Consider the following 23,027-nt stretch of genomic DNA (forward strand, 5'->3'; position numbering starts at 1 on the left):
ATTCATGTAGCATTGCCAAGATAACGCGAGGACTTGCAAAGCTAGTAGCATTAAACATTACACAGTGTCCTCCTTCTCTGTCACCTGAGTGATTTTAGTGCTTTGGCGGATTGTGTGCAACTATATCTGTTGACTGGGGGTTGTTTTTCATTCAGCTCCAAAAGCCATTCAGTAATGGTAACTTGTCCAAACCAATGCAACAATGCCATTTTACTTCAGTTCACAGAGGTGCAGCAATTTTCAATGAATTACCTTTGATAGTTCACAAAAGATTGAAATGGGAAGTGTGAACGAGGGTTAAGGGGAAAAAAGTACTCACAAATGACAAAAGATAAATTGAGGGTAAGGGACTGTGAGAGGTTCAAGTCTTTGGTCTCACTCCACTTGGTTAAAAAAAAGTGTCTCAATAGCTGCTGTCAAAGAGAAAGAGATGTTAGACAGCCTTTCTATTTTCAGTTTGTCTGTCTGTGTGTTCGGCTGTCTTTCTGCTTGTCTGTCCATGTGCATGTTTGTCTCTACGTCCGTCCTTCTGTCTGCTTCTCTCCGTATATTTGTCTTTCTCCAAACTCACAAATCTGTCTGCAGCAGGAAAGACTGTAAATTAAACATCTAAGATTTTCTCTCTCTCTGTCCTTGGCTGTTATCCCTTTGCTCTGTTCCTCTCACCCTCCTCCCCTGTCTTATGCGCTCAATCGGCCCTCCCTGGCTCGCCCCCGACTGTATTTCTTCTCCTTCCTTTCATCTCTGTCCTTCCCTGCTCTTCTCTCTGGGCATGATAGAGAGAGAGAGAGAGCGAAACAGAGAGCAAGTAAGGGATGGAGCATGGAGGCGGAGGACTGGGGTGGGTGGAGATCATAGAGGCGATGAGGCCGTGTGGAGCGGATGGATAGACAGATGCATTGATAAGGGCTGCCGACTCCACAGCGCACTTGCTGCATATCCAATCTCTCTCACCCTGTCTCTCTCTCTCTCATCTCTCTTTTTCATTTCAGGACTAATGCTCCCCTAGCCTTCAAATGTCAGTTCAGTATGGCAACCTATTAGATGGTTAGCCAGAGTGGCTGACAGCTCTCTCCCTCCCTCCCATTCTCTCTTGGCTTCTCGCACACATTCAGGACAGAATTATTGTCTGAGGTTTTTGCAGTCTTTCAGAGCTGGCAAGAAAGACATGAGACAGACAGATACTGAGGGAGTATTTGCATCTCAGCCGCTACTCCACCTCCCCGCTGCTGGAGTACATTTCCTCATATAGGTCATTGTATTTAAAGCTATCATAATGAACATTAAATACCAGCCAGTGACGACATGACTACTTCCTTGTGAAAGAAAATGGTTGTCAACCCACCAGTTTCCTTCAGCTTTATGTTTGAAAGCTTATCGCTGTAGTTTTAAAGCCTCAACTTTACTGTTGTCACTCCCATGTCTTGCATGCACAAAAACACAGACATATGCCTCAAGCACACAATAACCAATGCAAAGATATATCGCAATTGTCACTTTCATCGTTCTAGCTGCCAAAAACTTATTAGGAACGGTTTTAGTTAATATGACTCTTTTGATATACAGCGCTCCAGCCAGGATCTGTTTGGCCAGAAGTGGGAAGAGCCACAGCAAGAATCCCCAAACACAGCGGGCATCAATGACCACAGACATGGCACTGATTAAGTCAGGCACAGTATGACTTAATCAGCCAGCCTACAGACCAACTGTAGCAACGTAACGTAAACGTTACATGTGGAGAAGGGTGTCTGCTCTGCCATCAGCTGATGTGTGACGGCATTAAGATCAGTTTCCTGTCTCGAAATTGTGTTTCTTTTCTTTGTCCTTATAATTTGCTACATTTTAAAGGAAAAACAGACATGTAATGGTGAACTTTTGCTTTGGATCATTTAAGTACACCCAGTTCATAAAATTACAAATGAATAAATGATAAGAGTAACTGATATTTTCACTTGTGTAAAAATGTAGCATCTGAATACTCTTCTGAGCCATCGCAGCCTCACTGTGAAAGCAAGTTTCAGCAAAAGAAAGGTAGAGTGAGCAAGAGAGAGAGAAAGCGAGCGTGTGCAAGAAAGAGAGAGAAATATATAAATAAACCAAAAAAGAGAGACAGAGGAGAGGCATGAAACAGAGGATTAGGGGCTTAGTTAGCCTGCATGAAATCCCCTTTTCCTCTCGCGCCCTACAAAGGGAAGAAGGCAATTGGCCACATTATACAAAAAGAGAAGGCGAGGGAGGCGTGTGGGGGGATTGAGGAGGGAGATGAAAGGGGGGGGGGGGGGGGGGGGCAAAAAAAAGCTTTCTGAATACTTTGCTGTTTTTCACATCTCCAGTCTTTCCACAGTGCCACTCAGCATGGCTGCCACCCCACCTGTGACATCACATATAGCAATACAGGAGGTTTTTTTAGGTTTGCCGTTTTTTGGCAAGGTGAGGAGGTGGGGGGTGTGACATTGGCCTTGAAACCTGCTATGGTCTTGCCTCCAGGACAGACAACCAGGCGACTCAGTAAGAGAAAGAGAGAGAGTGATCACAGTGAGAATGAGGGAGAGCTGGGAGAGCAGGGGGGGACACGGTTGCCATGGTGACTTGCTGAAAGATGCGAGCACGCTTGTTTATCTGTGGGCCGGGCGAGCAAGCACGGCGGGCCCTCTAACCGAGCAGATGTGTGTGCGCGCGCGCGTTTGTGTGTGCATGTGTTTATCAGCATGTGGGTGAGGATGCTCACGTGCAGACACACTCCAAGACCCATAAACTGACCCTTCCACAGCTTTCTTTGTAAACAAACCTGCACGGACAAACACACAAACACAGCCTCACTTAATAGAAGCCCACCTTACCAGCTCGGTATTATTGAGCCAACAGGAGTGGGCTGATAGAAGCTAATTGGCCTGGTGTGAGCCGAGACTGAAGATAAGAGGAGGGACAGAAACAGACTGAAGGGATAATACACAGGGTGATAGACAGAGAAGGACAGAAAATGAGAGACAAAGCAAAAAAAAAGGATGAGAGGATGTAATGGAGTGGGCAAAAAAAAGAAGAGGAAAACAGCAGATGCATAAGACACATTAGAGCAAAACTGAATGAGTATAAAAAAGAGGTTTGGGAGTTTTCAGATAATGGAAACAATGAAGATAATGAGGGAAAACAAATGAGAAATGATTATGAGAATGAGAGAGAGTAAATGTGACGTGATGAGACGTCTTATGATGTGATGAGATTCAATGCGACGTGTGCAAGCGGGGGCATGCTTCCATGCTAGCAGAGAGCAGCCCCAGTCCCATAGGGCAGACACTGCAGGCGTCGTAGTACGTCAAATGTCACAGACCAGACATTAAGCTGCAAGGCTGCATGACCACTGGTTTTACACGCATACACACACACACAAATGCACAAACATCGTCATATGCAGATTCCGCCACAGAGATATGGAGACTGCTTAAATATTTGTGAAATCTGAGGTCATCACACAGAGGTAAAAGCTGCAGACTGTGAATAGGCATAGCTGCACACAGGGTCACATGCATTTGCACATAATGTTCTCATGGGCTCTGTGACACTATTTGTGTCATCTTGAGGTTGATGTGATGTTGTGAACACGCACAGTGTGTTGAGCTTGCCCCATTACCTGCGACAGATAGACTTATAAGGCACTGTGTTAGCTGGTATGCCATGTGCTGGCAGCTTAATTTGCACAGAGGTATAAAAAATACTTGTGTAGGTGTGACTGTGTCCCTATTTATTCTTTGTGAGGTGAGTGCCAGAGTCACCCTCCTTAAAATAACAAGCTACCCCTTTCCCTTAGGACAGCAGACAGCCATCCATGCAAGCTGCCTGATCCCAAACCGCCCTAGTTCACTGCTCGATCCATCTCCGGCTTCTCCCTCTTCTCTTCTCTCCATGTGCCTTTGTCTCACTGTCCATGAATCACACACACATAGTCAGTGATGGCCTCATAAGCTAAGTTTCTCTTGGTGACTTTTTTGTTTTTCTCTCGCCTTGTGCAACGTTGTGAGTGGAACAAACACATAAAAGTAAGGCCGGTGTAACCCACAACTCTGGCTGAAATTCTAAAACATGCAGAAGGTGCACTGTTTTTAAGATAAGAGATACACACACGCACATATCCTAACAAGGCAGACCACCTTCACCTCCAGCTATGCTTAATGAGCTCTCCCCCGGCTAACTGGCCAAGAAGAAGCAACGGTCAGCTGCCCAAATCTATCCAGCTTGCTCTAATTTTTTATCAGACTCTGCACTTGAGTGGCTGAGCTCTCGGCTCTGTCTCACTAGCTGTGCGGGATAGGCTGGGACAGAATAGGCCTCGTTCACTCAATTAATAGCGCTCTGTGTGTATGAAATGAAGCTGAAATGCATGCAGTGCCAAAACTGGAAAGAGTAGATAAATAAAGCGGCAAATGGTTTTAAGGACTTAGCAGTGTCTAATTTGCCACTAAAATGTGTTTTTATTGCATTTAAATAATGATTATAAACACATTTGTGGAGATATTCCACAGAAGATGGCGGGGAAAAAAATATAGAAGGGGCAAAATCTCATTATACCCCCAGATGAATGTGTGTCTGTTGCAGCGTGAGTGTGCGAGAAAGCAAGCGTATAAATTCTTCATGCGCCTGTCTTCCTTGACCTGTATGTTACTAGATTGGGGAATGTATGTGAATGCCTGTGTTTGAAGGTGTGTATGCTTCCTAACTGCTTGTGTTTGTGTGTGTGTGTAGATGCAGATATGAGGCAGTCTGCAGGCTGCAGGGCTGTATGGAAATTAGGAGATACACTGCTGCGAAGCAGGTGATGGAGGAGGGAGGGGGAGGACAGGGATGAGGGAGTGAAAGGAAGGAAGAAGAGGAGAGTGGTGCAAGGGGGTCGGATAATGAGGACTCTGATGAGAGGGAAGGAGAGCCCTGAATAGAGATGTCTCAGTGTTGGAGAGAAGTTTAAAAAAAATGGGAGCATGAGAGAGGGAGCGAAAGGATGCAGGGGTTATGAATGGACAGGGAAATGTGAAACAGCTGCCACTAGTGGTGGATTGTGGAAGTAAATAATTGATGTAGGAGGGGGGGAGTAAAAAGGAGGGAGGAGATGAAAGGAGGATATGAAAGTGAACAACAGACAGAAAAGTGGTTTGGTCTGAGGTGGAAGGGAAAAAAGGAGCGGGTAGGTAAAATAATAAAAGAGACAGACTGTGATAAAATGTGGTCTCAATAAGACAAATGGACCACATGAGACAAAAGGGATATGAGAAATTAGAGGAGGAAGGCAGGTAGAGGCTCAGCTATTAAAAAGATGTGAGGATGAGAGGGCTGGGCAGAGTGGTCACAGGCATTAAATGAGAGGGAAAAAGAAAAAAAAAGGCAGCACGCTGGGGAGACAGAGCTAAAGACGAAGCAATTTATCCAAAACAGAGAAAACGAGAGATGGGGGAAAGAGCGTGAGCGGAGAGATAAAAAACTGAGAAAGGATGAAAGAGGAGGAGGAGGAGGAGGAAGGGGAGGCCAAGAGACTGATACAGAGAGAGGAGGGACAGAGACGCTGGCAGTAGGAGGACACGGGTGCAGGCGTGGAGACTGTGGCATGCAGCTCAAGTTGGCATGGACTCTATCACTCAGTCTCAGGCCTGGGCACGGGGCCCTCAGTGGCACAAAAACACACACGCAAACACACACAGACACGCACGCATAGATGTACACGCACAAGCAGATCAAACACAAGGACGTTCGCGTTTTCCTGAGTCTCTTTATTATACACACACACACACACACGCTCACAGCAGACAGAGACAGAGAGAAAAACACTGAGCTCAGACACAGCCTGATGCACACATGCACTCAATTAGTCTCAGCCACACACACACACACACACACACACACATTTACACACGGAGGAAAAAGATGGATGGATGAGCGTGTGCATGAAGGTGTGTGTATGTGTGTGTGTGTCTAATTGTGCCACCGCTTGCAGAGCAGAATGAGGGATGGTGTCTCAGAGCTGCTGCTGCCGCTAATAGCCACTGACTAAAGGTGACAGGCTCTCTCTCGCCTTCTGCCTCACTTTTCCTCCGGTCTCTCTCTCTCCCTCTCTCTCTCGCTTTCCTCCTGTTCTCCATCCAATCAGCAGTCAGCACATCTGTCCTTCCCGCTTTTCCTCAACCCAATTCGGCACATCCTCTCCCCTTTGTTTCTCCCTCATCCTCTATCTCATATGCCTTCTTTGCCCTTTTACCTCAAGCCCACCCCCTCCTCACACACACGCACACACACACACACACACACACCCTGCTTTCATCTCCACTCTTTACCCCCTGCCACCTTTCATCACTTTCTCTCGCCCCCTCCCCACCTCTGTCCTAACCACCCGGTCCTGATAATACACAGGAGATGGCTCACGCATGAATGATCGCATTGGGGTGCGTGCACCGCACAAACACAAACATTTAAAGACCGTTATCAGCGAGGCAAGGTTTGTGTATGCAGCGGGATGGGTGCTGTATTTTGTATGTGCGCATGTATTCGGTCTGATAATGTGCACTTGTGTCGTAGGAAAGTTATTATTCCTGGTGTGCTGCAGCATTTCAGGCCTGGGTGGAAAGATCAAACAAAGAGCAGAGGACGAACGCACACTAACATAGATACACACAAATACACACAAACATACATACACATCTACGCCTGTACCCCTCCTATCTCCTGCTGCCTTTTCATATCCCCGGCTTCTGCAGTTGCCTCACGTCTGGACTCTGTCTACAGAGAGACGAGAGACAAGAGAGAGCACTGTTCTGCTTTCTATCTCCACCAGGTTATTAGACGCATGCAATTAGCGAGCTCGATCAGGATAAATACGCCTGTTTGTGTGTGTGGGTGTGTTCGGAAGTGTGTGTGTGTGCACGTTTAGAGGGCAGCTGGAGTGTTTGTGTGCAATCAGGGACAGATTGTATGGGATGCATCTGGGTTGGCCTGATGTGGAGACAAGGAGGGGGAGGGATGGAGGTTGTTAATACGATAGTGGCTGCTGGGTGTCTGTGTGTGTGCACGTTTTGCGCCTGTTTGAACAGGTTTCTGTCGTCCCGAGTCGTACTTGTTTATCTGTTTTTAACGTCTGAATATAAAGAATTCTGTACACTTTTCTCTCAGTTTATCTCTAGCATTAAAGACACGAGGACGTCCTGCTGTATTTTTAGTGTCCCTGTACATATTTAACGTGTATGTGTGTGCACATTTGAAGGGGAGTGGCCTGTCATGGCACGTCCTTCCTAGAGGGAAAGAGCTGGCCCCGCAGGGCGTACAAAAAGGGGGGCTTTACTTCACAGCCAATCAGTTTATCTCTGCTGAGGGAACCAGCCATTGCCACCACAGCAACAACAACACCAAGCCAGGCTGCTGCAGGGGATGGATGGGCGATGTGTACAAGCTCCTCTGCTATATTTATCTATCAGTTATCGCTCGGTTGCTTTGTTTTTTCTCCTTCTTTTTCGTCTCGCTTAGCCCACGTTTCATCCAATCTTTTACCAGTTATCTGCTCTGTTTTACCATCTTGAGTCTTTCTGTCTCTCGGCCTGATATTTCACGTTAATGGGGTCTTTGCGGGAGCTCTCTAAGGTGTGACCTAAAGGGCGAGAACAGAATTGAAAGAAAGAGGGTAAAAAAAATGAGGGAACGAGAGAGAGAGAGAGGGAGAGGTTGCGCTTGCAGTTTCCCACTGAAAGGGCTCTTTTTCATTTCTTTTAATCAGCAGCGGCCTGCCTGCATATCTCACCTCTCCTCCTCTTTTTTTCTCTCGCGCACAAATCCCCTTTCTCTTTAGCTCATATGTATGCAAATAAGGCATCCTATGCAAATGAGACAGGTAGGGATGGGCAGCAAAGAGGGGAAAGAAATGGGCAGGGGATGAAAAGAGGAAGCAGTGAAGGATAGAGAAGGGGCGAAAAGAGGAAGTGATCGCTGCTCGCATGCTCCGATCAGGCACTGATAAATCTGGCTTTAACACACGAGGACAAACATTTCCGCACTTTACAAGTTCGTAGATTGAATGCAGAGGAGCTCTAACAGCTTAAAGTTCTTACATTGTTTACAGTATAACTTTGAGGCTTAAAATGTAATTGATGCATTTATGATCAAGTCTTTAAAACATCACAAAACCTCAAGCAGCCTTGTTGTTAGATGCACTGCTTTTAAAAAAAATATATCCCCACGTTTTCCACAAGCCCCGCTTATTCTGCTGACAAATAAGATGTGGCTGCTTATACCTCCTCCTCCTTTCCACCTCCTCCTCCTCCCTCCATATGCATTTGTTTTCTCTTTCTTTTTACTGAAAAGAATAAACATCTTGGAAGGGATTTTTCCATCAGCTCGTCTCTCTTTCCACCATCTGCCATTGCGAGAAACTCAGAATGCTTCAGTTCTCCGCTTCTTTTTTTTTTTTTTGCTGGAAGAGGAGCAACTCTTTCTTGGAGTAAAGTGGGCCAGCACATTTTCTGTGAAATTCAACCCCGTTGCACACATTGGAAAATGCAGCCAATCTTCTCAGCAGTTTGTTTATCAGCGGTACACTAATGTCCCAGAATTAACATTTGTTAACGGTTTATTGATGTTGAAATGCTGCACAGAGTGAGACGCCTGACTGTCAAAACACACTGATACTAGATGGCAGAAGCAGTTTTGTCTTGGGTGTTTACATGGGTCTACGTTAAGGCGACCAGATCTGTGTTGCAAGGAAGGAAAACTTGGCAGTTACTGGCTGTAGATTAGTTGCTGGGTGGAGCAGGTGATATAGATTTATTGATGTTGACATTTGGACCAGAATCTGGAGCCGGTAGGTTGAGGAGAAACCTTTGAATGTGCATAAAGGTGTGAACAGAAGGTGTTGAAGGGAAATGTCTGGAAAGCCCAATAAAAGTCCAACAAAAAGGAAAACTGAAAGTCATTGAAATAACAGTGAGCGAATGAAATCAACTGGGGAATGAGTGAGGACATGGCTGGAGAAGCGAACAGGTGGAGACACAAGACAAATAGACAAATGGATGGCTAAATACTCGTGAGGACCTAAAATGTAAACAAGGAGCAGGGCCCTATTCCAAGAAGCGTGTTCAACAAACTCATAGTTGTTAGCTGAACCTGCTTCCTGGAATAGGGCCCAGGTGAAACCAATGTGAGCGGGGAAGACAATCCCAAAGGAGGGGAAAAATACAAAGACAGGAAGTGGCAGGGTGGAATTAACAAAAATAAAACAGGAAATTGCTAAAACAACAATCGTAAACACAAACAAAGAGGCACAGACAAGAAAACACAGGAGATGCAAATGGAAACTTTGACCAAATCCACGTAAACAAATTCTCTTTGTCTCAATGTCAAACCACCACCTATCAAATTGCCCACATTCAGAGGTGATAAAGCAACCAGACACCACCCTCTGTGCAGATGTACATGGGGGGGGGGGCCTTCTGCTGAGGGACTTGGGAAGATGCAATGGCCTCATTTGCTTTTCACGCTTTACTGGCGTGGTGAGTCTGCGTAGGTTCACTCGAATTTGCAAGTTTACGCATTCGCTGTCTGTGAATCCTCACGAGCCGAATGCAGGTTCCTAAAGGTTTCAAAATGTGCGTGTTTATAACTGACAGAGAGCGAGAGGCTGATGCTCAGCGTGTGTGTGTTCAAGTGTTTCCAAAGCAGTGCGCATAGCTGCCGCTGTATCCCCTCACCAAACTGCTTTGTGGCAGAGTGTCAGCTCAGCTCCCAAACACACACACATACCACTAACACACTCATACCACTGTCTTGTGAGCTTAATGCAAAAGATTTAAGCTACTTAACATATGCATTTTGATGGATCATTACTAAAGTTCATATTTGGAGTCCATGAGTCAAACAGAAGCTCTGGGAAAGGATGCAGTGCAAAGCAAGCAGGCAAAATGAGCATAGAGTGTGGATACATGCAGGTCGAGGAAACTAAGATGAGCAACACTGAAGTCTGCAGAGATTAATTTCTGTCATTCACTTGCTTTCAATGTTTTCTACCTTAGGCTTCATTAATTCTGTGTCCGTGGCTCTCTTTTTTTCCACTCTCTTCCTCCTTTCCACAGAGCAGCATCCCTTCACACCCTCTAACTCAGTCAGCTACACTTAGTCCCAAATCCCCCTTCTTTCTGCAGGAGGGATGAAGTCATGCACCGCAGGCATAGTGCAGATCCCTCCTCGCTCGCTGTGCCCTCCCCATGCCTGCCACTCAGTCAAAAAGCATATGGGCACGTTGTTGTGCCAATGCCCCTCCCAGAACACCTGACTCTGTCTAGTCACGCATGGCGGGCACTGCACACACACACTTGCAGAGAGGACAGACACACCTGCTTGCGCACAAAAAACACACACCACCATCCTTGCATGACGGGCATATCCTTGATTGTCCCCCGATGTTCCCCACTGCGAACCTCGCCACCAGCTGTGGCTAATACGCACAGTGAAGACACCCTTCAGCGTAGTGCTCCGAGACCTGACATAAACTGTGACACGTGTAGTTACTCTCTCTTTTGTTCCAGGCCTGGACTTAACTGCACAGATGACACCAACAAGCTTAAAGGTTTTAATTCCCACTGGCGAGAGCTAGGCTGAGGAATATATGCGCTCTCTGGCATCGTTAGGTAGTTAAGATAAAAGCGTTCACCGCGTAGCGTATGCTCAGTTCCCTGGTCCTGCATTAGCGCTGCAGTATTTACTTAATAATTTCATCCTGGGATATTGCAGCAGCAGTAGCAGCAGTTAATCTACAAAATGGGGCCTCTATGATGGCTAATTTGGTTGAAGTCAGCCCCACTCGCCACCTGCGTGTGGATTAGAGGAAAAGATCGGCCTTAAAACACCGTAACAGCACTAAGAATGATCAATGGCGCTGTCACAGTTTGATGTTTCATGCATGGCCGCGCTCTTTACTGTTTTCAATGAAAATTAATCTCTTTCTGCATGTTCTGTCTTATCGCTTTAGCATTCTAAATTGGTTAGCGTTGCATATTTTTTTAGCACATGTTCTACCTGACCGTCATGGTTCTTAGCTTATGAGGCATTCTTGGAAATGCATCTACAGAGCAAATTAGAAAGCGCGCGAGACGTCAACCTCGCCAGTCATTAGTGAGTCATGTCTTCATTTCTCTGTCCTCTGTGACCTCAACTGTTGCTGCCGCTGTCCAGGCAGGCTGTATAGCTGCTGCTGCTGATAAGCGTATGTGAACTGTAAATGTGGCACGTTGGAGCTGTTTTAGGATTTCATGTCAGTATTTTTTGCTTGCCAGCGGATCAGTGATGCCATCCACAGAAAGACGCGCGCGCACATATATATGCACACACAGACTCTTGTGCATGCATACACACACAAGCTGAGAGTCAGGCTTGGAAAAGAGGCAGGTAGGAAAATGGTGGTAATTATCGTTAGTTCTTTGTGATTAACCAAGTGACACACACATGCACACGCATGCACTGCTGTGCTGCCCTCTGCTGTGTGGCACAAAATGGCGGTGTGTGTGTGTGTGTCCTAGCAGAGGCTGCGTCTGTAAGAGAGAGATGGGAATGAGGCCAGGCAGAGGAGAATGCGAGGACTTGGCTCGCAACAACTTTGTGTGTCTGTGTGAGTGTGTGTGTGTGTGAGATAACATTCAGGTGTGAGAGGGAACATTAACTAGCTCAGAGAGAGAGGTCCCAGCTGACTGCTCCATTTACAGCCCTGGTGTCACGCACACACGCACACACACACACACACACACACACACATAAACAGCACAGGCATAGATGTTTGCTCATATAAATACACAAAATCTGATGACAGAGGCGATACAGGAGACAGAATCAGGGGGAGTGTAAGAGTTTTTTTCTCCTACAGGTAGTGTGACCTTCACTCCAACTCTCCTTGCCTTCATCTGTCCATCCCTCCCTCTCTCCACGTAGCCCCGTAATTCAGCGCTCAGTTGCGTGGCAGGTAATTTGTGCGCTATTGGAGATTAAAGTTTAATTAGTGAGCGAGGAGTCATTTGGGTCTAACTTGAGTGGAATAAGACAGCAGTGTGTGCTCGCGCATGTGTGTGTGTGTCTGTGTGTCCCTCCTCATTCGCTCACCCTAACACTTCAAGGCTCATCACCAAGAGAGAAAGCGTGAGTGGGAGTAGAGGATCCAATTCCTCCTTTCATCAACGAAGAACAAAGGAAGGAGTCTTCCCCTCTTCTCTTCATCTCCTCTTCCTCCTCCTCTCTTCTTCCTTTCTCTCTCTTTCTCTCTCTCTCTTTTCCTCCCTCCCCACTCCCATGCTCAGTTGGCAGAGTTCCACAGCCATATTCACACTTCCCTGGTCCCTGGCGAGACACTCTCGCACACACACACGCGCACACACATCACCTCTACTGCCACCATCACACTGCGCCACATGCGGGGAAAGAAAGGAAGGAAGGAAGGGAACGAGAAAGACGAGGGCCCAACTTTGTCTCTCTCCATCTATCTCCGAGAAATGACCGATAGATCTGTCACCTGGAGTGAGAGGCGTATCACCTGAGACGTCGTGGCCAGATCACTTCTTTTCTTTTCTTTTCCAGCCTCTTTCTCTTTTCCCATCATTCAGTCTGCCATAGTCTGCTGCTGGTCTCTGCCTCAATATGTTTTAGCATCCTGCAATCTGTTTTTGTCTGTCTCTCTCCCCCACAAAGTGCTTAAACTTTGTCATCTGTCTCTCTGTTTTGCTCTTTACTATTCCTGGCCCTAATCATATGGGCAGCGAAGATGCCATATGGTCACAGACTAACATGGATGCACGTGCGCGCCGCACACTCGGGTGTCTTAAGAGCTCTCTTTGCTAATGACGCAGGAGTCTGCCTCCTTGTACCGCTGTTATTCCACTATCCTAATGCAAATCAATAGGCAGCACGGCCCCGCGATAACAATCTCTCCTCCCTGCGTCTCTCCATCCCCCTCGTCACTCCACCCGTGCCCTCCTCCCTCACATCCTCCCTCACATCTGCCTTGATCTTGCAGCTTCAATCTATCTCTCCCTCCCACTCTTCCTCTCCCTTGTCTCTATGCCCTCAGTCTCACATCCTCTTCCCTCACCACTCCACTTCCTTCTTTACATCGCTCCTTCTGATTCTTCACCATGCGCACCTTTTCCTCTCTCCCACTTTCGCACTGTGTCGCTTCTCCTCAACTCTGCGCCTCCATTCACATCACCCCACTTTCCCCCCCTTCACGCCACACAGCTGTCTTTTTACTTCCCCCTCTTATACTCTCGTATCATATTCCCCCTTCTTTCACTGCCTTGCTCCCATTTTCCTCACCTTTCCCCCTGCTGCTCTTCCATTTCTTCCAATATCTCCTCATTTGTGCTTTGCTCTCCCATATATTTGGGCTGCAGTGCTTCCCTCATCTCACTCTCTCTCTCTAACGATCCCTTCTCCTCTACCTCAATGCTTCTTCTTTTCTCTGCCCTATTGGATCAAAGTCTTCTCCTCGCTCTCTGCTTTGTATCCTCCTCTCATTTCACGTATCTGCAATCGCTTTATCGGTGGCTATCCTGCTTTTAGTGTCGGCCTGTCTGTGTCTGCAGATGGAGGGAAGTATTCCCCAGTCTGGCTCTCAGGTAACAGCTGAGAGAAGGGGAAAGCAGAAGGAAAAGGAGAGCCGGTCATCAAGGACACCTTTTGGGAATTACGAGGCACAAGTACAGACATGGGTATAAAAAAATCAAATGAAATCATAAAAAATGATCCAGTAGAATGAATTCTGCCCTGTGAAACTTGAAGATGAGAGTAGATATAGATAGATATAGACAAACACACAGTCACATGCATGCACGCACATCTAGAACCCCTAGAAAGCCTGTGTCAGCCTTTAATTTCCTATTGAGCAGGCAGAGGGAGAGATGTGAGACAAAGATACTCTGTGAAAGCAACAAAACCTGGTTCCTATGAGGTGTTTTGTCCCCTGTCACCAGCACTGTATTAGGTGAAGATGGAGCAGTAGATGTGACAAACCTCACCGATAAATTAAGCTTGCAAAGCAATAACGCAACTTATTGATCATATTAAGGCAGTTCAAAGCCCTCAGTGTCACATAAATTCACTGACATTTTTTAATTGGCGCAAAATGAGAACCTCTTCTTTTTCAACCTTTCTTCAGTAACAAACTAATCTGGTAGTATTTGTCAGTACAAGCACAGAGACCGATATTACAAATGAAAATTGCACGTACCTAATTAGGCTCATTTTAAGCACAATTTGCCAAGATGAGATACAAACAGATGCATAACCTGAAGCTAAACAGGAAGGTAGACTGGCTTGCGCAACATAATATTGGTGGTTCACATCCTCCAAGTCATTATGAGGATTAAATCCTGATTTTAAGCCTGCTTGTATGGCATTTCTTCTGAAATTACGAATGCAGGAACAAGTCAAAGAATTGGCTCACCACTGAAAGCTCTCAAATATCATCCCCACATCACTCAAAAATAAAAATGAGTTACTGCTTAATACTTTACATAAAATCGAGGCGACTGCGCACAAAAAGACACTCACTCCTCTGCACTCAGTAACCCAAAGAGCAGTCAGCCCAAGTCTAAACTCAGACAAGGTCACGCACACACAACACAGGCAGGCAAATGCACACAGACACGAAAAGCACCAGCAGCAGCTGCACTGTAGCTAAAGGGCGAGAGCAGGGACAGATAGAGGACAATGGAGGACAGGGTACAACTTGGAGGTTACAGAGACAAGGAGAACAGAGAGGAAGCGTGTGTGTGTGTTTGCATGTGTGTGTGTGCTAGAGAGAGACAGCAGGAGTGACACAGCATCATCAATTAGATGAACCGAAGTGGCACAAAGAGGGAGCAGGTGCAAATCAGTGTGTGTGTGTCTGCATGTGTGAGACCAAGTGAATTTGCGTACATTTACACATGTGTGAGTGAGCGCATGTGTAAATGAGCGGAGGGACCAAAGACATGGGAGTGGAACGCATCACGAGCCCCAACCGGGATGTCACACCAGACCTGCTCCAACTCAGTTCCCTCTGCTTCAGTGGAGCACTCCACCCCATTACCTGGAAAGGACGGATGTGTGTGTGTGTGTGTGTGCGTACGTGTGTGTGTAAGTGTATGTGCGTCTGTGGCAGAAAGATGTGCTTTGATGGGCCAAACCAAAATGGGTCACTGCAAAATATGAGCCGTTTCACATCTGTTTTTCAACCTCAGAAAGCAGCACATTCGCTTGAAGCGAAGGTACGTTACCTCCCTGCGCCTGCTTTTTGGGCGAGCCAAAGTGGATTTCAGCTCTCGTATATGAGAACTTACCCGACGCGCTCGTTCTTGATTGCTTTGCTTTTGTCCTCTTCTCCCGTGTATCATCTTTCTCCTGCATCGTTTCTTTCCCCTGCTCCACAATCCTCCCTTGCTGGAGGATTCTGATGGAATACCAAGTAGCTCTGCGGCCCACTTTACAGGACCCTAACTCCCTTGTGTGTGTTGTGAGTGCGTGAGAGGGAAAGGGAGATGGAGAAAGAGAAACCTGTAGACAGAAAAGCAGAGAAGTGTGTGGGCATGGGTGAGGTTACCTGCACTGTGGGAGCATGAATCCACATAGTGCTTCTTTCTCTTTATTCCTTTTATTCTGTGGCTCTATCTCTCACTCAATCTGCACCCAGCAAGGTCATTTAGAGTCCACCAGACACAGACGCATATGTGCACATACACACACACACACACACACGCTGCAGGAATATTGCAGTCAATCAAGCCTGATCATTAAGCTCTATCCCTCTTTTACACACGAATGTATTCATGCTAAGCGCTTGCACATATTAGTAAAGAGTTCCGCAAGCCAACATTGACTTTCGTTTGTTGTCTCCCACCTACACACTGACAATGACTCGCTCACACAAGAGCACAAAAACACCAGGACACGGGTAACGAGCAATCAGGTTTATTTTTCCTGATTCTTGTCACAGGGCCTCGTATCCAAGACAACCTTTGCACCAAAAACACACAGCCTACAAATGCGTGCTTGATTGCATGTGTGTGAATGTCGCCCTCTTTCGCTCATCCCTCTCTCCTTCTCCACTCGGACTCGTCTCATCACCCCGTTACCATGTCAACAAAGCCAGGTTTAGTCCTTCAAAGGGCAACGCACGGCAGCTGCCCAACGGAGGTGACCGTGCTGAAAGACAGAGCGAAAGAAAAGATAGATGATAGGAAAAAGAGATAAAGGAGAGTTGTGCAGAGGAGCAGGAAAAGGGAGGGTTCGATGATTTTTGGGTCAAGGCTATAAAAAAAAGAAGAAGATATTAAAAGAAATAGGTGTCCAGGACTTATCCTTTCACAGCCTGCATGCTCATTTTCAGCCTATTGTTCAGCAGGGAAGTGAAGCAGTTTATTAATAATGAACAAAGTGATATAAAAAGAAGTAGCAAAGTCAAATCGGGGTTGATTTGCGAAAGAGCTCACAGAGCTGACTAAATGCTGCTGGTTTGAGTCTGAATCGTGTCGAATTGAGCACACGGGACTCTCTTTGTTTTTCCTCTCTGTGAGGGATAAAACAATCAATATGTAGTTATCAAAGTGCAAAACAAGGAAATCTCTGCACAACTTGTCAAAGTATCACATACAAACTGGGAGCCCTCTACTTTTCCAGGATGCGATTAAAAGCGAAAGGCCGTCAGGTTATGGCTGCAAATAGAAAATAAATGAAGACCCTGTAAAGATATCAGTGCACATGTGCCTATGGCGTGTGAATATGGTGAAATGTCGGCGTCATAGTCTTTAATATCTGATCACATAATATTGTATTGTTTTTATTGAAAAAAATGCACAAAACTAACATGTGACTAATCTGTGTCTGAGTGTCCTGATTTTCACTGCTGTGTACGCACTCACAAGGATTGCCTGTGTGATTGCCTCATGCCACTCAAGGTTTTCACTTCTCTGATTGGCTCTGTGGTTACTATGGTGACTGCAATCCCTATTGTTGTTGTTTATGGCCTAACACGTCCCACTGTTTAGTTGTTCCTGTCAAAAAGGTCATTGGCAATCACCATCTTTTCGGCCAAATAAGGGAAATAGATTGACACAGATGCACATTTGGGCACCGTCCAACTGCTAATGAGTAGAACGTCTTTGTTTTCATGCCACAGACAGAGAGACAGAGGAAGAGAGAAAGAATGATATTTTATAGGCTAGTGGGATAACCTCTGCACTCTGCCTTAAGAGCCAGATAGGGATTCTGAGCCTAAACCTCCCAGTAGATTGCTGTGGTGGCTGATGCATTTCTCTCTCGCTTGCAGACAGACACATCTGCCTCGCTTTGTCTCTCTGACCTTTATTTATTCTTTCCCGCTGAACCTGAAGCGGTGTGCGTGTGTGTGTCTGCATTTCTGCAGTCAAGAGTTTCTGCTTCGATTCTTCCAGTTCCAGGCATTTAAGTAACTTCTGTGAAGAGTGTGTGCGCTTGCTGTTCACGAGTTCACGTGCGCATGCAGACATTTGTGTCTAGAGTCATGTCTGCAAATGCCGATGAGTCATCCCCAAACCCCAGAGACAAGACGACATCTCGCACACGCATGAACTCCAATTGCATCAAATGTAGACCTCAGATTAGCTGGATTCCTACGTGGAATCAAAGTCATCTCCAAGATCAACCTAAACAAGACTCACATTTAGATGATATGGAGGCATTTCAGCCTTAAAACGTTGCTGGATATGAAATTGGTTAAACAGGGAATTTGGTGACAGACTAGTTAGGCAGAGCAGTCCAAGATGGGAAGAGCAGTTCCTAATCAGTCTGATGCGTTTTCACAAGAACACTTAGATGACATCTAACAGTTTTTCTTTATTTAAATGATCTGTATTTCCATTGTTTTGACATAAAATGCCACAAAATTTCTGGATCTACATCTGGATCCGAACCAACCGTCAAAGTTACTCACGTAACTCACAATTCGTCCTACAGCACATGTAATACTAGATTTTTCTACAGTGAATACTCCAGTTTCAATAAAGACCAAAAAAAAAATGCCATAACACATGAAAGAACCACATCTGTAAAAAACTCAAATCTGCCTCTATTGGCTGTGTTATCTCTGGCTCCCCCTCCTGGCTGAAACTTAAATTTGGGTTTGACGTGAACATAAACTCTACACTGTTAATTAGGAGCTTTCTCCTTGCTTCCTCTAAATCGGCCCTTCAAATTAGTCTCAAACAGGCCTCAAACACTATCTATCCATCAGTCTGCCCGTCTGTCTATAAGTGTCAGTTGCAGGTCTCCGCCCCCTTCTATGTCTTCTCCAATAATCTATGTGACTGGCTGCGGGTGAACCCCTGTGACCTCCAGCTGTGTGTCATGACAGTGGGCCACAGACAAATGTCAGAGCAGATATTGGCTTCTTCCATCTTCTAAGCGTCTCCTTTGGGAAGGAACCCACCCACACTGTCTGGCCAGACGCTGCGCAGGAGAGGAGGAGAGGAGGAGAGAAGCTGTCACTCAGACTGACCACCTGTCCAGTGTGTTGAACCTGAGGTGATCGAGTTAAAGGGCAGAGCATCCACAGAGAGAGGGGGAGGGCACGCACAGGAAATCTGAAGAGGCCAAGTGATAGTTTGAGGCATCTGAACGCTCTGCGTCGTACTGAAGTGTGTGTAATTAGGGAGGGGATTGCGGCGTACTGATTGGGAGCAGCAGCCGAGTGGGTTGCTGTGTTATTTTGGAGCGTGCTGTGTTAAGCAGGGTGTTAAAGGCAGATGTGTTAGACATGTGTGTGTGTGTGTGTGTGTGTCTATAGTGCAGCGAAGGGAGGAAGGGGGTGCAGGGAGCATGGCATGTTTGGGTTATTTTCAAATGCGTTGTCAGATTGTCGAGGAGCATGTGAGCCGAGCTTTGGCGTGCGTGGTGCTAGGTTGCGTTGTGATGATTCCGGTGGTGGTGGTGAAGTGTGACTTTTTGTGAATATCTGTGATGAGATGCGTGTATATGTTTGTCTGCGTGTGAGTGTGTGTGTGTGTGTGTGTGTGTGTGCGTTTCCTCCCAGGCCGCTCCACCTCCCGAGCAAACTGCCTCTGCATGCATAATTAACTGAGATGACTGGGGAGGTAAACACACAGGGAGACGTCCCATCCCTCCACTCTTTATGCCGCCATTTTTTTTGTATGCGTGTGTGTGTGTGTGTGTGTGCCTGTGTGTGTTTGTTTGTGTCAAACAGACAGAGTGCAAGGAAAAGATTTGAAGCAGAAGTGCTTCAGAGTCACAGTTGATGGAACGAGAGAGAGAGAGCTGTCTGTATCTCCCTTTGTGTGTGTGTGTGTGTGTGTATGTGTGTGTGTGTTTGTGTGTGTGTGTGTGTGTATGTGTGTGCGTGCGTGCGTGCAACAGAGAAAGGAGATAAATCCCATCTCAAGCTGCCTCTGAAGATGATGCGATGAAAGCGAGGGAGAGAGAGGATAAAAAACGAATGAAGGCTGTAACCAGTCACAGCTCTGCACATTATGAACCATCCAGCGGAAAAATCCGATTCAGCCATCTCTCCCTCCCTCTCGCTCTTTCCCTTCTGTCTTTCCATCCTGAATGTGTTTTATTTGGAGACCGACGCATTCTAATACTCGAGATGGGACACTCCTGCTGTGTACGTCCTTTTAATGCATATGGAAAGTCATACTCAAGGTGACTTCATGGTTTACAAATCTACAGTAACACACCAAAAAAAAAGAGAAGGCCTTGAGGGAAGCTTTCTCGATAAGAAGTGGAGAAGTGCTCCGTGGTAATCAATCACTTGTAGCAGCTCATGTTTGTGTGTGAAGCTGAGCATTTGGCTAATTATGGACCTGCATAGTAAGTTTCCACACATCTACAATTTTGCATGCATTGGACCCCGGTGTGTATGTGCATCTGTGTGTTTGTGTGTGATGTTTGCTGGAGCTCATATTTCCCAGGAGCCCAGGTTGTAAAGCCCACTCAGTCAATCATCGCTCCTCCTCTGTCCTCTGCATCCTCATCCTCAAACTTATCATTCTATCACTCTTTTCCTGCTTTTGCATCCCCCACACTCAATTCCCCCCCCCACCCCCACCCCACCCCCCGATTTTGCTCGGTCTCGTTGTCTTTCCCCTCTTGCTGCCATTCTCCTCTCTATTCAATGCGCGCGAGAGAAAAACAAAGAGAGAGAAAGAGAGAAAAGGAGAAGAAAGAAGGGAGAGATGATGGAATAATGGAGGAGATGAGCACCTTCCCAGCACAGATAACATTGTGTTGAGAAACGCAAGAAGACAGTCTATTTAATAAGAAGGAAGAGAGAGCAAAAGAATTTGCATGCCTCTCCGTGTGTGTGTGTGTGAGGGACAGCGGGCAGTACGTGTGTTTGCTTCACCTTCATCCTCCTTTCTCTGCGCTCAAGCACCAGCAAAATCAATGTTAGCACTACCTCACTAAACAGACGCAGGTGGACTGATAGACAGCTAAACCAGGAAGATTTGGTGATCTCAGCATGCGTCCTTCATTCGCTCTCCTCTCTGACCCCTACCGAGGCTGTGGCATAGCGCAACCATAAATACAGCAGTCGGCCAACTCCACAGTGCCAGGGTTCTCTGTGGAAGATGGCTATGAAAGGAGGAGGCGCAGCACAGAGGTGGAGGAGAGACGTGCCTGGAATGTAGACACTGGCATATGCACGAGTGCATTTGGGTACAAGAGAAAAGACTGATGGAGGTGAAGTAAATTGATTGGGGAAGGCATTCCTTTGGTTTATTTGCTTCTTAGTGTGAGAGAGAAACACACACATGCACACATTTGGTTAAAAGTCCAATTAATCCTTATTGAGAGTGGACTGTTGAGGAGACGAACAGAGACAGACAGACATCAAATGCAGTGTGTTTGAGGCCATCTTATTCACTGTGCTTGGTAGGCTTGGTCCTTGTCCTCTACAAGCATGTTATATAGGTCATTGTGTAAACAAGTGTCCTACTCACACACAAACACACATACACACCACCTCAGGTGAAGCCACAGTAGGCTGCAGGCAGAGAAGAAGGTAGGACAAAGAATCTCAACGGGAATCTGCATCTGTGTGCATTTGTGTTTGTGTATAATTAAGCAGTACCAACATCTGTACACCTACACTGTACAGCACAAACCTACGCCAATAAAATCACTCACAAACATGCAAGAATGTACGCAACATTCGCACACAGCTTTCTCCTATCACACGCGCACACACTCCGTGTTTCTGTGATGAATAATGCTACTGTGCATCTGGTGGGATGCACCACTGTCCCCGGGGTGGGTTGAATGCAGGGATATTGTGCTGAAGCTCCCCAACAAACACACATATACACTCAAATACATACACACACGTTCACAGAGGCTCAGTGCTCTGTCTCCAGGTGACGCTTTTCCTTTTTTAGATCAAGAGCAAGAACACTTTCCACCCCTCCTTCCTCTTTTATATGAATGCAGGAAAGCACCTCCCCTCCTCGAAAAAAAAACAAAACCACAAAACAATCACCCCCCTGCACCTCTCCATCACATGCACACATACACACATTACAGGCAAACATCCCCTCATTCGCTCAGATATACCATACTCCTTCTGGTGTACTGAGAGCATGCACACCAACACAGAGTGTAGCACTTCCTGCTTCCCCTTGGAGAAAATTGGAGTTTGCATCTGTGCGGGAGAAAGCAGGGAGAGGAGAGGCGGGGAGAAAAAGAGGGCTTGGATGTACCTTTCATGAAATGCTGCATCAAAAACAAGCCAGAAAATATTGCTTCACAATGCTTGTTTATGTAAGAAACTGTAGTTTCTGGAAGAGCTTGAGGAAAATAAGGAGAAGAAGAAGTTTGTGGATCGTGTTTTGAGACCTGAAACGGTTACAAATAATCTCCTAAAAACGTTAAACACACATTGTTATTATCCCGCCTACCTGCAGTCTGTGAACATGTGCCTGGCTTCGCTTATGCACGCCTGCATCTTCACCCACACCCGTACAAACATTATTTATTTATATGATAAATAAATAGCTGATTTCAAAAGTTCAGTGCGACACCTTTCATCGTGAAAAGACTGAAAAAAGATCCAGGAGACACACAGATACATGCACATTTCTTCACGTATGAACAACAGTTAGCAGCTGGTAGTATTCTAAGAAATCTACAACACAGTTCTTGTTGTGTAATCATCAGTGATGGGAATAACGGCATTACAAGTAACGGCATTACTAACGGCGTTTCTTTTTTCAGTAATGAGTAATCTAACTAATTACTATTCCTATCGTTACAACGCCGTTACCGTTACTAACAAGAAAATGCGTCCGTTATTATTTTTCAACAAACAGGTGCTTACCGCACCTTATATCAGTTGCACGGAAGTAATCTGGACGCTACAGCTTTAAGCAGCTGCGCGCGCTCCCGCGGACCAATCACTTTCTGGTAGACAAATCACTTTTAGCCCCACTTTTGGCAAGGGGGAAAACAATCGCACCTCCAGTGCTGCTGTTTGACTGTGGAAGAATATAGTAGTCATGGTAAGCCAATAACATGACCACTTCAAGATGACAAAGCAACAAGGTGATCTATATCAGTTTTTAAATTGTGTCGATAGGCCAGGTAAAACCAGAGTCATGATAAACAATATACCCGCGTTTTTTCCTCAATATTGTCATTAAGTTTGCTGTCTAAGGACAGCGCTAGCAAGCACTCTCTGCTTATGACCAAAAAATAAAACAAAACAAAACAAAAAAAACGCCCGTTCGTGTTGGTGGAAAAATGCACCATGCCGACCAATCAAAAAATGATATGGCCACATGACATTTGGTTTAGGGAAGAGGGGGGAGTTTTAGGAGTGACAGCGAGAGAGAGCAAGAAAGAGCAGAAACAGAGAGAGAGCGAGTTTTGAGATGTGAGAGATTTGTGACGTTTAGCGTGTTTGGAGTGTGTAGTTCATGTGTTGTCTTGTGTAGTTAGTGTGTAGTGTTGTGAATAGTTTTGTGTTGCGTGTCAGAACAATGAGGTGACTGCTGTCT

General features: G+C 46.0%; 1 protein-coding gene across 1 annotated transcript in view; it reads left to right on the forward strand.

Moving 5' to 3' along the window:
* rai1 (retinoic acid induced 1) overlaps window positions 1–23,027 on the forward strand; it is a 50,648-nt gene that overhangs the window by 16,066 nt on the left and 11,555 nt on the right. The window lies entirely within an intron of this gene.

Source organism: Neolamprologus brichardi, chromosome 4, assembly GCF_056152115.1.
Source record: "Neolamprologus brichardi isolate AB-2024 chromosome 4, ASM5615211v1, whole genome shotgun sequence".
In the NCBI taxonomy this organism is placed as follows: domain Eukaryota; kingdom Metazoa; phylum Chordata; class Actinopteri; order Cichliformes; family Cichlidae; genus Neolamprologus; species Neolamprologus brichardi.